Genomic DNA, 18,047 nt, shown 5'->3' with positions numbered 1-18,047 from the left:
AGGCAAAGGGTCAGTGTTAGGCGAAGCTGCCATGGGACGGGAGTGCAGGTGCAGGGGGTGTAGCATCATTTACACTTCTGATGTATGTTTTTGAGCTCACAACCTTATTGACCCAATTAACTACTAGTCAATTAATGTTTTCACCTAATAATGTCAGAAATCAGATGGCATAAGGTTATAGTCTAGCAGATCTATTTGAAATCTCAAGCTTTCAGAACATTGCCACCAACTGATATTCAAAACTGGGATGTACAGAGTTTTAATCATTGGGGGAATCAAGGGTTATAGACAAAAGGTAGGAAACTGGAATTAAAGATTATCAGATCAGTCATGGTCTCATTGAATGACAGAGCAGACTCAATGGATGGAATGGTCTACATTTGCTGCTATGTCTTACGGTTTTATGGACTCAGCCTCTGATCATAGGATAACCCTGTCGTCAAAGGGACCATTCTAGTGAGACATCACTTTACCACCTCCAGTGCAAGAATATCCTTCCTTAAATGTGGGGAGCAGAACTGCACATCAATTTCCAGGTGTGTCTCCTGTACAATCGCAGCAAGACTTCTTTATTCCTCTACTCCAGTCCCCTTATAATAAAAGCTAACATGCCATTTACTTTCCTAATTAGAACATAGAACATTACAGCACAGTACAGGCCCTTCGGCCCTCAATGTTGTGCCGGCCTGTCATACCGATCTCAAGCCCATCTAACCTACATTATTCCATGTACGTCCATATGCTTGTCCAATGACGACTTAAATGTACCTAAAGTTGGTGAATCTACTACCATTGCAGGCAAAGCGTTCCATTCCCTTACTACTCTCTGAGTAAAGAAACTACCTTTGACATCTGTCCTACATCTTTCACCCCTCAATTTAAAGCTATGCCCCCTCGTGCTCGCTGTCACCATCCTAGGAAAAAGGCACTCCCTATCCACCCTATCAAACCCTCTGATTATTTTATATGTTTCAATTAAGTCACCTCTCAACCTTCTTCTCTCCAATGAAAACAGCCTCAAGTCCCTCAGCCTCTCCTCGTAAGACCTTCCCTCCATACCAGGCAACATCCTAGTAAATCTCCTCTGTACCCTTTCCAAAGCTTCCACATCCTTCTTATAATGCGGTGACCAGAACTGTACACAATACTCCGAGTGCGGCCGCACCAGAGTTTTGTACAGCTTCACCATAACCTCTTGGTTCTGGAACTCGATCCCTCTATTAATAAAAGCTAAAACACTGTATGCCTTCCTAACAGCCCTGTCAACCTCGGTGGCAACTTTCAATGATCTGTGTACATGGACACCGAGATCTCTCTGCTCATCTATACTGCTAAGAATCTTACCATTAGCCCTGTACTTTGCCTTCCGGTTACTCCTACCAAAGTGCATCACCTCACACTTGTCTGCATTAAACTCCATTTGCCACCTCTCAGCCCAGCTCTGCAGCTTATCTATGTCTCTCTGCAACCTACAGCATCCTTCGTCACTATCCACAACTCCACCGACCTTAGTGTCATCTGCAAATTTACTCACCCATCCTTCTAAGCCCTCATCCAGGTCATTTATAAAAATGACAAACAGCAGTGGACCCAACACCGACCCTTGCGGTACACCACTAGTAACTGGACTCCAGGATGAACATTTCCCATCAACTACCACCCTCTGTCTTCTTTCAGCGAGCCAATTTCCGATCCAAACTGCTATATCTCCCACAATTCCATTCTTCCGCATTTTGTACTATAGCCTATTGTGGGGAACTTTATCGAACGCCTTGCTGAAATCCATGTACACCACATCAACCGGTTTACTCTCATCTACCTGTTTGGTCACCTTCTCAAAGAACTCAATAAGGTTTGTGAGGCACGACCTTTCCTTCACAAAACCGTGCTGACTATCCCTAATAAATTTATTCTTTTCTAGATGATCATAAATCCTATCCCTTATAACCTTTTCCAACACTTTACCAACAACTGAGGTAAGGCTCACTGGTCTATAATTATCAGGGTTGTCTCTACTCCCCTTCTTGAACAGGGAACCACATTTGCTGTCCTCCAGGCATCTGGCACTATTCCTGTAGACAATGACGAGTTAAAGATCAATGCCAAAGGCTCGGCAAAAGGCTTCCCAGAGGATCCGAGGATAAACCCCATCCGGCCCAGGGGACTTATCTATCTTCACCTTCTGAAGGATTTCTAATACCTCTTCCGTGTGTACCTCAATCCCACCTAGTCTAGTAGCCTGTATCATTGTTTTCTGTATCTACATATCTCTCCAAAATCAACTTTTACGAGGTTCACACCTTTTCAAGAATATTCTGTGTTTTTATTCCTACATCTAAACTTAGCATTTACCAACTTTATAATCTATCTGCCCCTTGTTTTTGCCCCCTCACCTGACCGTCAGTATTTTCTTGCAATCTCTTTGCGTCTTCCTTACAGCATTGTGTGTCGTCAGTAAACCTAGAGACATTACTCCTGATCTCTTTATCTAATCTAAAATTGTCATAGACTTGAAGTAGCTGAGGCACTATCACTGATCCCTGTGCTCCATTAGTTACTATTTGTAAACTTGAAAAGCTCCATTTATGTCCAATTTCTGCTTTCGGTCTGTTGACCAGTCCTCTATCCATGCTAATATATTACCGCTGGCTCCTTGAGCCCTCATTATGCGAGCAACGTTTTGACTGGTACACCACATCTGACATTTTATTCGTTCCAGTCCACAGGAAGACTTAAATGTTCCATAATTATTACATTGCCTTTCTTGTAAGATGCAATAATTTCTTGCTAAATTCTCTGCTCAACAGTATAACTATTGTCAGGGGACTTTATACTCTGCTCTCAATTTTATTATTGACCCCTTGCTATTCTTCATTTCCAGAAATTAATGGACTCCTGAGGCTCGATTCTTCCTTGCTTATTGTCTTTATATCACTCTTTACTATCCGGGCTATTACCCCTCCCTCTTTGACATTCTGCCTGCTTTTCAAAAATATTGGTATAACATGGCACATGTATTTTCCAATCTCACTCGCCTTGTAACTACATTGTAATGGTGGTTGAATTTGAACCATTTATCTCTATTTGTACCACTAGTCCATATACTTTATTATGGATGCTTTCAGACAAAGAGCTTTTCACACTCCCATTTTTACTCCTATAACCTATTGCACAATTAATATTAAATTCTTGACACTTCCTGCCCCACTCTGCACGTCCTTCCAGGGGTGGCACGGTGACTCAGTGGTTAGTACTGCTGCCTCACAACACTAGGGTCCCGAGTTCAATTCCAGTCTTGTGTGACTGTCTGTGTGGAGTTTGCATATTCTCCCCGTGTCTGTGTGGTCTCTTTCAGGCTTCCTCCTACAGTCCAAAGGTGTGCAGATTAGGTGGATTAGCTATGCTAAATTTCCCATAGTGTCCAGAGATATGTAGGTTAGGTGGATTAGCCCTGGTTACAGGGATAGGATGGGGTGGGGGGTGAGTTGGGTGGGATGCTCTTCAGAGAGTTGGTTTGGACTTGTTGGGCCAAATGGCCTATTTTCACACAGTAGGGATTCTATGATCACTATACTGTTCTGTTGCTTTGGATTTCTACATCTCGTATCACCTGAACCTACCCTGTGCATTTAACATCCAGTTGTTATGACTGTGGCAGAAGGAATTTGTTGTTAATGGAGCCCCATTATCCTGCCAGTTGCAACATAACTGTAAATGCTGATTCACTTACCAAAATGGCCAATTGCTTCACTTTTGTGCTACTATCCAGAATAAAAGAAATGTCTATTAGGCTTCTTTAATAAACTCAAGTTAACCTCTTTATTATAAACAAAACCTATTCTTAAAGCAAGTGGCAATGACTGATCAACACCTTAGCTATGATTTGGAATTAAAACTATATGCCCCTTAATCCTGCACACTCCAGCACACTGAAACAACCCATAAAGACAAGTCTCAGTCGAGATTGCTTTTTCCAAAAAAAAGGCAAAACAGATGGGGGAGAAAAACACCTTGTGAGTTAAAAGCCTGAAAATAAAGGATAAGTAGTACTGTCTTCTCACTTCCATTGGATTTTCTGTCAACAAAGCTAAATGGCAAATTGCTTGATAATATATGTCCAGTTCTGATTCCAATCAACTTGGATTTGAGTTGTTGAGAACTGGTCACAGTCCACCACTTTCAGGTGTAATCAGGGAGACAAGCCCAGTATTTGGAACTCCATCAGATTCCCTGGTACTTCCAAGAAATGGTGTTTCATGAGAGAAACTGCAGCTTTGTCATGCCTTCTTTACTGCACGTCTGCTTGGCTGAACTACTTCATCAAAATCACTTACTTTCCAACAGTGAATCTTGCATCAGATGTAGGCAAATTACTGAAAAAGCTACTGAGGAAGAGAGCAGATTTATTAAGGTTAGTCAGCATAGCTTTGCAGTATAGGGCTTATCTTGTAAATTTAGTTGAGTTTTTTTTGGGGAAGTGACCAAGATGATCGATGAGGGTCAGGCAGTGGATGTTGCCTGTGTGGACCTTACTATAACACTTCACAAGGTCCCTCATGGTAGGCTGATCCTGAAGATTAATTCATGTGGGTTCCATGATGAGTTGGTAAGTTGAATACAAAATTGGCTTGGTCATGGAAGACACAGATTAGCGTGGAATTTTCTGACTGAAGGTCTATGACTAGTGGCATTCATTAAGAATCAGTTCTGGGAACCAATATATATATTAATAAACGTGTATGCATATAAATGATTTGCTTGAAAATGTAGTTGGTTTGATTGGTAAGTTTGCAGAAGACATGAAAATTGGTGGAGCCATGGTTTGTGAGGAAGGATATCAAAATAAACAGCAAGATATATATCAGTTGGAAAATAGGGGCAGAAAAATGATAGATGGAGTTTAATTCATACAACTGTTAAGCAATGTGTTTTGGGAGGTCAAATGCGCGAGGAAAGTATACAGTAAATGGTAGGACCCTTTGGAGCATTGATATACAGAGGGATCTTGGAGTCTAAATCCATAGCTCCCTGAAAGTGGCAACACAAATGAGTAAGGTGGAAAGGATGGCATATGACATGCTTCAGTTGGGATATTGAATGTAAAAGTTTGAAAGTCATGTTGCATCTGTATAAGACATTAGGTAGGTCACATTTGACATCTGGTCCAGACATAGTAGGATGGATGTGGAGGCTTTGGAGAGGGTGCAAAAGAGGTTTAATAAGATGTCATCTAGATTGGGGGTGTATTAGCTATACGGAGAAGTTGGACAAAGTTGGATTGTTTTCACTAGAGCACCAGAGTCTAAGGGGTGACTTGACAGAAGCATATAATATTATGAGAGGCATGAATGGCACGGATAGTCAGAGCTTCTTTCCCAAGGTGGAAATGTCAAATACTAGGGGGCATAGCTTTAAGGTGAGAGGGTGAAAGTTTAAAAGAGATGTGACAGGTAAGTTTTTTTACGCAGAGGTTGGTAGGTGACTGGAACATGCTATGAAGGGAGACGGTAGAAGCAAATACAATAGCATTTAGATAGACACGTGAACAAGTGTAAATAGAGGGATATGGATCAAGTGTAGGAAAATGGGATTAGTTTGGAATGGCATCATGGTTGGCACAGACATGGTCAGCCAAAGAAACTGTCCTTGTGCTGTACTGTTCTATGCTCTATGCTAACAGCTGTCTTCCAGCATATGACAACTATCCTCTCTGCTGATGCCCTACGATGTCTGCAGCTCTTGAGTCTATGTTGCCGTAACTGCAAACCTAGTGTCAAGATTGCAACATATTTGTGGCACATCACCATCTCTGCCATTATCTTTCAGACCATATTTAGCAAAATGGGCATTTGTTTATGAATCTTGGAGATGGAGTAGACTCGCTATCTCCTGACCTATAAACAGCCAGAAAAAGCAATATTTGTTTCTCTAGCTCCCTGTTTCTCTTCCTTTGGACTTTCTTAAAAATAAACTTTTGGTCATCTTACCTAATAGCCCTTTATATGACTTGGTGCCAGATTTTATTTCATAAGGTTCCTTTGCGTCACATTGTGACATTTCATTCCATTAGAGATACTTCATAAATATAAATGGTTGTTCATTGGAGCCTCCCTATCATTCCTTTTATGTGTTGACTATAAATTGAGCTGAAAAGAACATTGCCTCTTTGTTTGACCCTGCCTAGTTCTGTTGGGCCATGCCTGAGAATGTTCTAGTCCTGTACAACTCTGCCTGGTCGAGTCTAGTTCCTGTCAGTTCAACACGGTTCCTCATGGTAGACTAGTTAGCAATGTTAGATCATATGGAATACAGGGAGAACTAGCTATTTGGATACAGAACTAGGTAATAGGTAAAAGACAGAGGGTGGTGGTGAAGAGAGATGATGGGAACTGCAGATGCTGGAGAATCCAAGATAACAAAGTGTGGGGCTGGATTAACACAGCAGGCCAAGCAGCATCTTAGGAGCACAAAAGCTGATGTTTCGGGCCTAGACACTTCGTCCTTTTTTGCAGGAACATGGGTGGTAGGAGGTGTATTCCAGGTACCTGTGGGAGCCGGTGGGCTTGAAATGGACATCGGTTTGTAGGTGATTGCCTGAGATGGAGTCAGAAAGGTCCAGGAACGTAAGGGATGTGTTGGAGACAGTCCAGGTGAACTCCACCAGGTGGTGGTGAAGGGGTCCTTTTCAGACTGGAGACCTGTGACTGTGGTGTGCCACAAGGATCTGTGCTGGATCCACTGCTTCTCATCATTCATATAAATGATTTGGATGAGAACAGAGAAGCTATGGTTAGTAAGTTTGCAGATGACACCAAAATTGGAGACACAGAAGGTTACCTCCAGAGTACAACAGGACCTTGCTCAGATGGGCCAATGAGCCAAGGAGTGGCAGATGGAGTTTAATTTAGATAACCATGAAGTGCTGGATTTTGAATAGGCAAATCGTGGCAGGACTTAGATACTTAATGATAAGGTCCTAGGGAGTGTTGCTGAAGAAAGAGACTTTGAAGTACAAGTTCATAGTTCCTTGAAAGTGAAGTCACAGGTAGATAGGATAGTGAAGAAGGCATTTGGTATACTTACCTTTATTGGACAGTGCGTTAACTAATGGAGTTGAGAGGTCATGTTGCGACTGTATGGGATATTGGTTCGTCCACTTTTGGAATACTGTGTGCAGTTCTAGCCACCTGCTATAAGAAGGATGTTGTGAACAGTGAAAGTATTCAGAAAAGATTTACGAGGATGTTACAAGTGTTGGAAGGCCCCATCAACAACGTATCAAGCAGCACCTGCTCAACATTAACCTGCTCAGTGACACCTAGTTTGGATTTCACCAGATCCACTCAGCTCCTGACCTCATTACAGCCTTCGTCCAAACAAGGACAAAAGAGCTGAATTCCAGAGGTTAGATGAGAGTGACAGCCCTTGACATCAAGGCCGGATTCGACCGAGTGTGACATCAATGAGCCCAAGCAAAACTGGAATCAATGGATATCAGGGGGCAAATTCTCCAGTGGTTGGAGTCATACTTGACACAGAGGAATATAGTCGTGGTTTTGGACGTTAATCATCACAGCTCCAGGACATCTCTGCAAGAGTTCCTCAGGGTAGCATCCTCGGCCCAACCATCTTCAGCTGCTTCATCAATGATCTTCCTCCTTCATAAGATCAGAAGTGCGGATGTTCACCGATGATTGCACAATGTTCAGCACTATTCGTGACTCCTTAGATATTGAAGCAGTCCGTGTTCAAAGGCAACAAAATATGGACAATATCCAGGCTTGGGCTGACAAATGGCAATTGACATTTGTGCCACACAAATGCTAGGTTATGACCATCACCAATAAGAGACAATCTAACCTCTATCCCTTGACATTCAATGGTGTTATCATTACTGAATCCCCCACTATCAATGTCCTGGGGGTTATCATTGACCAGAAACTCAACTGACTCACCACATAAACACAGTGACTACAAGTACACACCGCCCGTCACTACTACCGATTGGATTGTTTAGTGAGCCCATCGGATCGGCCCCACTGGATTCAGGCAAGGTCCTGGCAGAATGCTGGAAAGATGATCAAACTTGAGTATCTGGAGGAAGTAAAACTCGTAACAAGGTTTCCGTAGGTGAACCTGTGAAAGTATCAGTATCGGCCGGGGGTGTATGCCCTTTCCATCTCTTGAGCTTCAGCACACAGGGGTGGCCAGTAGGAGAACTCTAAGGGTAGGAGGCCTGGAGTCTTTGTCTCGACCCCCAGCTGGGCACCTACCTGCACGGGAAGGAGGTTTCCATCTGTTACACGCAAACAAATCTCCATTTGCCAAGTCCACCCTGAATGAACATGGACAGGCGAGATTGCTCTTTCCTTTGCAAACTCGGTCACTGTCTTGTCAGCAGTGCCGATCAGTCAGTGATGTACGAAGGGAGCCACACCAAGTCCGGTCATGCTGCCTGACAGCTTCGCATCATTGGGAGTTTGGTCAGACAGAGGGTCCTAGCGCACTCTCTTGCCACGAGAAACGAAACCGGCGATGCAGGCTCGGGTCTTTCGCTCCCAACTCAGCGGGTTTATGTAATGGCTATCTAGATGCGCTCCCTTCGCCTCAGGTACAGGGTACCTACTCCCTTCAGCACATCATTCATGCATTCCCCAACAGGGGTTCTGTGCTTTTGCATGTTTTCGGTGGCAGTTTAAAGAGTTGTGTATTTCCGTCCTTGTTGGTTCTTCTCTGAAATAGGCAAGGTATTTTCCTGGGGTGGGGAAGTCCAAAACTAGAAGATATAATTTGATGACAGAGGGGAAACATATAAAAGGAACCTAAAAGGAAACTTTTTAGTAAAAAGGGGCGGCACAGTGTCTCATTGGTTAGCACTGCTGGCTCACAGCGCCAGGGACCCAGGTTTGATTCCACCCTCACGCGACTATTCCACCCTCGGTATGGAGTTTGCATGTTCTCCCTGTGTCTAAACGGGTTTCCACCGGGTGCTCCAGTTTCCTTCCACAGTCCAAAAGATGTGCAGGCTAGGTGGATTAGCCAAGCTAAATTGCCCATAACATTCATTAAGTGGGTTATAGAGGGAATGGATTTGGATGGGATGTTTGAGGGTTGGTGTAGACTTGTCGTGTCCTGTTTCTATATTGTAGCGATTCTGTGAAAAAGCAGGTCAGAAGCTAGGAATACTGCGGTAAGTAATGCTCCTCTTGACTCCTCAATGCCTGCCAATCATCTGCAAGGCATAAGTCAGGAGTGTGATGGAATATTCCCCATTTGCTTGGGTGAGAGCAGCCCCAGCAGCACTCGAGAAGCTTGCCACCATCCAGGAAAAAGCAGCCGGATTGATTGGCACTACAATCGTAAGCATCCACGACTGATGCTTAGTAGCAGCTGTATGTGCTATCTCCAAGATGCACTGCAGAAATTCACCAAAGGTCCTCAGACAGCACCTTCCAAACCCCATGACTATTTCCAAGGACAAGGACAGCAGACAAATGGGAACAGCACCACCTTCAAGTACCCCACCAATCCACTTGCCATCCTGACTTGGAAACATATCACTGTTCCTTCACTGTTGCTGGGTCAAAATCCTGGAATTACCTCCCTAATAGCATTGTGGGTCAACCTACAGCTGGTGGACTGCAGCGGTTGAAGAAGGCAGCTCACCATCACCTTCTCAAGAGCAACTAGGGATAGGCAATAAATGCTGGCCAGCCAGCGACACCCTCATCCCACAAATGAATAGAAAACAAAATTTTGCCAGTGTTGGAAGGTTTAAGCTATAGGGAGAGGCTGAATAGGCTGGAGCTATTTTTCCTGGAGTGTCAAAAGGCTGAGGGGTGACCTTATAGAGGTTTATAAAACCATGAGGGGCATGGATAGGGTAAATAGACAATTTTCCCTGGGGTGGGTGAGTCAAAAACTAGAGGATATAGGTTTAAGGTGAGAGGGGAAAGATTTAAAAGGCACCTAAGAGACAATTTTTTCGTGCAGAAGATGGTGTGTGAGTGGAATGAGCTGCCAGAGGAAGTGGTGGAGGCTTGTAGAATTACAACATTGAAAAGTCATCTGGATGGTTAAATGAATAGGAAGGGTTTAGAGGGATATGGGCCAAATGCTAGCAAATGGGACTAGATTTATCAGGATATGTAGTCAGCATTGATGAGCTGGACCAAAGGGTCAGCTCTATGACTTGCTGCTGCCTTTTGGAATCTGTTCATAATTGAGGCTATCTCATTCCTGCCTAGTCATATCTGGTCCTGTCTGCTTGTGTCTAATTCCTCTCTGGTGCTGTCTAGTTAAGACAATAAGACCATAAGATGTAGGAGCAGAATTTAGCGATTCAGCCTATTGAGTCTGCTCCACTATATCATCATGGTTGGTGTGTCTCACAATGTCATTCTCCTACCTTGATCCTCTCGCCACTCAAGTCTCAATTACCAATCTGTCTTAAATATACCCCATAATTTAGCCTCCGCAGTCATCTGCAGAAATTCGTTCCACAGAGTCACTACCCTCTGGCTGAAGAAATCCCTCATCTCAGTTCTAAAATGACATTCTTTCAATCTGAAACTGTGTTGTCGGGTCCTAGTCTCTCCCAGTAGAGTAAACATCTTCTCCACATTCACTCTATCCAGGCTTCTCAGTATTTTAAGTTTCAATCAGATCCACCCCTCATCCTTCTAAAATCCATTAGTACAGACCCAGAATCCTCAATCACTCCTCATATGACAAGCCTTTCATCCCAGAGATTATTCTTGTCAACCCCCTCTGGAAGACCCTCCAAGGCCAACACATCCTTCCTCAGATATGGGGCCCAAAACTGCTCGCAATATTCCAATTACTGTCTGACCAGAGCCTTGTACAGCCTCAGCAGTACATTCCTGCTTTTGCATTCTAGTCTTCTTGAAATGAATGCTAACATTGCATTTGCCTCCCTTTACTGCCAACCGAGCCTGCATGTTAACTGTTAGAGAACCCTGAACTAGGACTCCCGAGCCTTTTTGTGCTTCTGATTTCTGATGATTTTCCCTATTTTACCAAAGTGCGTAACCTCACACTTTCTCGTGTTATATTCCATCTCCTACTTCTTTTCCCACTCTCTTAGCTCATCAAAGTCCTCCTAGGGTCTCCACCCACCTATCTTTGTGCCAGATGCTACTTGGCCTACTGTGTTTATCCAGCTCCACACTTTGTTACCTCGGATTCTCCAGCATCTGCAGTTCCCATTATCTCTGCTAACAACAATGCCCTCAGTTCCTTCATCCAGATTATTAATGTATACTGTGAATAGTTGTGGTCTTAACACGGACCACTGAGGAAATCCATTAGTTCACTGGCTGCCAACCTGAAAAAGTCCCTGTTTTCCCTACCCTCTGCCTTCTGCCAGTCAGCAAATCTATATTCATGTCAGTGCCTTGGCCTAAACACCATGGTTTCTAATCTTATTTAGCAGCCTGCTGTGTGACACATTGTCAAAAGCCTTTTAGATATCCAAATAGATCCTGACTACTGGCTGTCATTTGTCAAACTTGATTGTTACCTCCTCAAAGAATTCTAACAGATTTGTCAAGCATGTCCTCCCCCGATGAAATCCTACTGACTCAGCCCTACTCTGCCATGCACTTCCAAGTACTCTGCAATTTCATACTTATTTATGGGCTCTAAAATCATACCAGTGAGCAAATTCAGGCTAACTGGCTTGTAATTTCCCGGGTTCTTAAACAGGGATATTACATTAACCACTTTCCAATCCTTTGACACCATCCCTGACTCCAGTGATTCCTGACAGATCACCCCCAGTGCCCCTACAATCTCCTCAGCTATCTCCTTCAGAACGCTGGTGTATAGTCCATGTGGTCTGGGTGAGTTATCCATCTTCAGACTTTTCAACTTCCCTTCACCTACTCCTTAGTGAAGGCCACTACACTCATCTCTGCCCCCGACTCTCTTGAAGTTCTGATATATTATTGGTGTTAACCACTGTGAGAACTGATGGCAAGTCGTCACCTTACCAGACCATACAGCTGGTCTCTCATTAGTGAGAGATGGCTGGTGATGATTTAATCTGAGGGCCACCACATTAAAGGAGAGGTGAGAGGTTAAGAAGGAGAGTCCTTCATGGTAACCCCAGCCAGAGTGTGAATTGAATACGTGCTGTGGGTATCACACTGCGTTGCAAATCAGTTGCCCATCCAAGTGTGCTAAACCAAGTGTGCAAAGTACCTACTCAGCTTCTCCACCATTTATTTGCTCCCCATTACTACATCTTCAGCCTCATTTTCCAGCCATTCAATATCCATTCTTGCCTCTCTTACCTTTTATACATAGAAAACTCTTGCAATCATCCTTTATATTGCTACTTACATATTTCAGCTTCTGCCCCCTTACAGCTTTTTTAGTTAGCATCTGGTTTTTAAAGGCTTCACAATCCTCTGGCTTCCCACTAATCTTCATCATATTGTATGCGTTCCTTTTCACTTTAATACTGTCCCTGACTTCCCTCATCGGACGTGGTTGCTTCATCCTCCCCCTTAGTATGCCTCTTCCTTAGGATGAACTTCTGCTGTGCTACCTGAAATGCCCCCAGAAACTCCTGCCATTGCTGCTGCATCGTATTCCATGCTAGCCTCCCCTTTCAATCAGCTCTGGCCAGCTCCTCCCCCATGTCTTTGTGGTTACTTTTACTCAATTATAAGACAGTTACATTTGATTTCACCTTCATCTTCCTAATCAAGTCTGCTTTATTACACGTCATCAAATCCAGAATTGTCTGTTCTCTAGTGGGCTCTATCACAAACTACTCCAAAAACCATCTTGTGGACATTCTACAAATTTCTTTTCTTGGGATCCACTACCAACTTAATTTTCCCAGCCCACCTACATATTGAAGTCCCCCATGAATATTGTAATAGTGCCTTTCTCACACCCTTTCTTTTATCCTGATTTATTTTCTTTCCTGTGTACTAACTGCTAGCAGGCTGTACATAGCTCCCGTTGGGGTCTTTTATTTCATTTGCAGTTCCTCAAGTTTATCCACAAAGATCCTACACCTTTCAACTCTCTATCGCTTATTGTTAATTTCATTTCATTTCATTTCTTCCTAATAAGACATCTCTGCCCCTACTGCCCATCCTTTGAATAGTTATGTGTTTTCTTCCTAGCCCTGATTCCTTTGTACCACGTCTCTGCGATACCCACAACATTGTACCAGTCAATTCAATCTGTACTACAATTTCATATACCTTGTTTTGTATAATGTGTGCATTTAAACACATCACAACACATCAGCCCTGCGTTGACTCCCCCCACCTTCTCATAGTTGTCCACTTCTCAGACGATAGATTCCTGAGCTTTTCCATACTATCTGTCTTAATAATTGTTCTGGAAACTAATAACCTTTGCTGAGCTCTACCCTCATCCCCCACCACCACTGCCATACTCATTTAGCTTTTGCCTTAATGTTCTATGCAACTTATCCCCACCCCACTTCCCCCCTCCACTATTCAATTTAAATCCCAATCCACAACCCTAATTACATGATTCTCAAGGACTCTGGTCCCAGTATGTTTCAGATGGAGCCAATCCCATTGGAACAGCTCCCTCCTCCCCCAGTACTGGTGCCAATATTCCATGAATTTGAACTGTTTCTCCCTCCCCATTCTTTGAGCTATGCATTCATCTCTTTAACCTTGTTGATCCTGTGCCACTTTGTTCATGGCTCAGGTAGTTATCCAGAGATTAATATCTTTTTGTCTCTGATTTTCAGTTTGGCCCAACCAATCATATTCCCTCAATAGAACCTCTTTCTGTTTTCTATCTATATCATTGGTACCTACATGGATCACAAGAACTCAATCCTTCTCCTCCACGCCAAGTCCTCTGCAGCCCAGCTGAGATACCCTGAATCCAGGTATGCAACACAGCCTTCAGGACCCTCACTCCTGGCCACAGAGAACAGTGTCTATTCCCATGACTATACAATCCCCAGTCAAACTTCATTTCCCTTTATCCCCCTCTTGAATGGCTCCATGGCCAATGGTGCAGTGGTCAGTTTGCTCATCCTCACTACGCCCCTGCTCTCAATCACACATGGAACAAGAATCTCAAAACTATTACACAAACTCAAGGGCTGAGGCTCCTTCTACCTTCTGCATCCCTCTACCAGTCTCGCTCATCACTATCAGAAATAGTGGGAACTGCAGTTGCTGGAGAATCCAAGATAACAAAGTGTGAAGCTGGATGAACACAACAGGCCAAGCAGCATCTCAGGAGCACAAAAGCTGATATTTCAGGCCTAGACCCTTCATCAGATGAAGGGCCTAGGCCCAAAACGTCAGCTTTTCTGCTCCTGAGATGCTGCTTGGCCTGCTGTGTTCATCCAGCTTCACACTTTGTTATCTATCGCTCATCATTATGTCTAGTTCCTGTCCGGTACTGCCTGCTTATTTCTAATTCCTGTCCTACTGTCTTTTTATGCCTCATTCCTGTCTGAGACTATCTCATTCTTACCCAGTCATATCTTGTGTTGTCCAGTTGTATCTATTTTCAGTCTGGTTTGTCTAATCCCTGTCTGATTGTATATGTTTCCTGCTTGGTGCTGGCTGGTTGTGTCTCATTCCTGTCTGATTGTGTGTAATTCCTAGCAGTTCCTACCTGTACCTGCCCCTCTGCGTCTGATCATACCCAAGGCTATCTCTTTCTTGCCCAGTCATATCTGTACAGTGTTGTCTGGTTGTATCTAATTCATGTTAGGTGTGTCCGGTCATGACTTGATATTTTCTGGTACTGTCTCATTCCTGTCTAATGCTTTCTGATTATGTTTATTTCCTGTCTGGCTGTGTCTGATTCCAATCTGGTTCTGTCTGTGTCTAACTTCTGTCTGAAATTATCTCATTTCTGCCTAGCCACATCTGGTACTGCCTGGACAGAATCAGAGAATCCCTACAGTGTGAAAACTGGCCATTCAGCCCAACGAATCCATACCTGACCCTCCAAAGAACATCCCATCTCCATCCCCTACCCTATCCCCCAACCCTGCATTTCCCATGGCAAATGCAGCTAACCCACATATCCCTAAGAATTATGGGTAATTTAACATGTCCAATCCACCTAAATTGCACTGCTTTGAACCGTGGAAGTAAATCAAAGCACCTGGCAGAAACCCACTCATACTCTGGGAGAATGTGCAAACTGCACACTGACAGTCACCCAAGGGTGGAATTAAACCCGGGTCCCTGATGTTGTGAGGCAGCAGTGCTAACCACTGAGCCACTGGGCTGCCCCAAAGAAAAGATGGCAGCCTCATATCACCATTGCTGAGAGTAGCTTTCAATTAATCAATTGAATTTAAGTTCCATGAGGTGCTGTGGGATTTGAACCTTTGTCCCCAGGACATTAGCCTGATCCTCTGGATTCCTTGTTAAGGGATATTACCATTACCCCACTATCCGCTTCCATCTAATTCTTGTGTGGTGTTGTTTGGTTTTGTTTGTTTCTTGTCTTGTGCGGTCTGATTGTGTCTAATTTGAGGTGGCACAGTGGCTCAGTGGTTAGCACTGCTGCCTCACAGCGCCAGGGGCACATGTTCGATTCCAGTCTCGGGTGACTGTCTGTGTGGAGTTTGCACGTTCTCCCCGTGTCTACATGGGTTTCCTCCGGGTGCTGCACTTGCCTCCCACAGTCCAAAGATGTGCAGATTAGGTGAATTGGCCATGCTAAATTACCCATAGGGATGTGTAGATTAGGTGGGTTATAGGGGGATGGGTCTGGGTGGGATTCACTGAGGTTCGGTGTGGACTTGTTGAGCCGAAGGGCCTGTTTCCACATTATAGGGATTCTATAAAATTCCATAATTCCTGACTGCTGTGTCTAATTCCTACCTTGGTGTTGTCAGGTTGTCTAATTCGTATATGATGCCACCTGCTCCTAGCCTTTGGAATCTGGTCATATCTGAGGCTATCTCATGTCTGCCTTATCATAACTGATGCTTTCTGTTTGTGTCTAATTCCTGTCTGGTATTGTCTGGTTGTGTCTGGCTGTATTTCAGATTCTCCAGCATCTGTAGTTCCTGTTATCTCTGTGTCTACTTCCTGTCTGGTTTAGTGTAATTTCTGCCTGATGCTGTCTAGTAGCTCTGATGAAGGGTCTAGGCCCGAAACGTCAGCTTTTGTGCTCCTGAGATGCTGCTTGGCCTGCTGTGTTCATCCAGCCTCACATTTTATTATGTTGGCTGTCTAGTTGTGTCTGATTTTTGTCAAGTTATGTCTGGTGCTGTCTGGTCATTATCTAATTCCTGTCTGAGATTCTTATCCGGTTATGGACAGTGTTGCCTGGTTGTGTCTAATTCCTGTCTGGTACTATCTAATTGTGTTTCATTTCTATTGGATTGTGTTTAATTACTGTCTGGTCCTGTGTATTTGTGGATACTTTTTGTCTGCTGCTGTCTGCTTGTGCCTATCCTGTATTATTTTATCTGTTATGCCTGATTTATGTTGTGTGTGATTGTGTTTTACAATTAAAACATCCCAAGATGCTTCACAAGAGCAATTGACATGAATAACACTGAGCTAAGAAGATAGTAGATCAGATGATCTGCAAATTATAAAACGAAAATGAGTGCCTGAAGGGAGAAGGAGAGAGATTTAGGAAGGGAATTCCAGTCCTGAGGATTTCGGGAACCAATGGCCCAGCTATCAATGGTGGTGTAATTCAAATTTGATAGGCTCAGTTCATTCTGTTTATGTCTGTTTCTTGTTTTGTTATTTCTGACACCGTATCTCACACCGTTTGGCCCCTATTTAGATATTTCTGACTGAGTCGCATGCTGTCTGGTTTCCTGTTTAATTATTTCTGATTGTCTCTTCCGCTGTCTGGTTTCTGTTTAGTGGTTTCTGATCATACCTCAACCTGTGTGATTCTGATTTAGCTATTTCTGACTGTGTCTCACCCTGTCTTGTTCCTGTTTAGTTGTGCCTAACTGTGTTTCTCCTCTGGTATTGTTTGACTCACCCTATATGGTTTTTGTTTGGTGAGCCTGACTGTTTCTCATCCTGTCTGGTTCCTGTTTGGTTGTATCAGACTATGTCTCATCCTATCTGGCTTCCTGTTTAGTTTTGTCTGACCGTGTCTCATCTTGTCTGGTTTCCTGTTTTAACTGTGCCTCACCCTGCCTGTTTTTTGTTCAGTAGTTTCTGACTGTATCTCATGCTGTCTGGTTCTTGTTTGGTTGTTTCTGACTTTGTCTCACTCTCTGCCTGGCTGCGTTTAGAGACATAGACATCTACAGGACAGAAAAAAACCCCTCAGCTCATTGTTTGTGCCGATCAATAGCCATCACCTAATTTGTCTTGTGTGCTTTAGTATCAAAATGCACATCTGAATACTAAAACGTTACAAGGGTTTCTGCCTCTACCACCCTCACATGCTGCAAGTTCCAGATTCCCGCCACCCCCGGCATGAAAAGTTTTCCTCCCCTCCCCTCTAAACCTTCTGCCCCTTACCTTAAAACTATTTAAGAGGGACCCAACCTCTTAATCCTTTCCTGATTTATTTATTCATGCAATTTTTATTTGCACCCAGCAAGTGCCCCTATGTCATTTCTATGATAGCCATATGTGCATGTAGTGTTCTAACCAAGATACAGGTTTAGCGAAACAACTTCCCTTCTTTCAAAATTAACCCTTTAAAAACAAATATTACTGCTTAGTTTGTTTTTGTCATGGGCTTAATAATCTCCACACAGCTTCTATTGATTAGTAGATTGATTTACACTTCAACATTTCTTTGTTCCATCACGCTATCACTACCAAGACACACACCTAAGTAATGTAGCTTTCTTGTTCTTACTGAGACATGCGACCTCACACTTCTGTGTTGAAAGTCATTGGCTAGATATTTGTCCATTCTGCAAGTTTGTTAACATTCCTGTGGGAGTTGCGATAGTCCTTCTCAGTACTCACACTCTCTCCACATCCCAAAATTTCCGTATCATCTGCAAAAGTGAAAATTGTGCTTTTGATGCTAAAGTCCAGTTGTGTGCTTCACTC

General features: G+C 43.5%; 1 protein-coding gene across 1 annotated transcript in view; it reads left to right on the top strand.

Annotated features, from left to right (window-relative positions):
* Positions 1 to 18,047, top strand: part of LOC125460785 (protein-methionine sulfoxide oxidase mical3a-like) — a 374,391-nt gene that overhangs the window by 239,971 nt on the left and 116,373 nt on the right. The gene's annotated exons all lie outside the window — the stretch shown is intronic.

Source organism: Stegostoma tigrinum, chromosome 18 (genome assembly GCF_030684315.1).
Source record: "Stegostoma tigrinum isolate sSteTig4 chromosome 18, sSteTig4.hap1, whole genome shotgun sequence".
Classification (NCBI taxonomy): domain Eukaryota; kingdom Metazoa; phylum Chordata; class Chondrichthyes; order Orectolobiformes; family Stegostomatidae; genus Stegostoma; species Stegostoma tigrinum.
The sequence above is the reverse complement of the archived record's forward strand: the minus strand, read 5'-3'. Positions and strand labels throughout refer to the sequence as shown.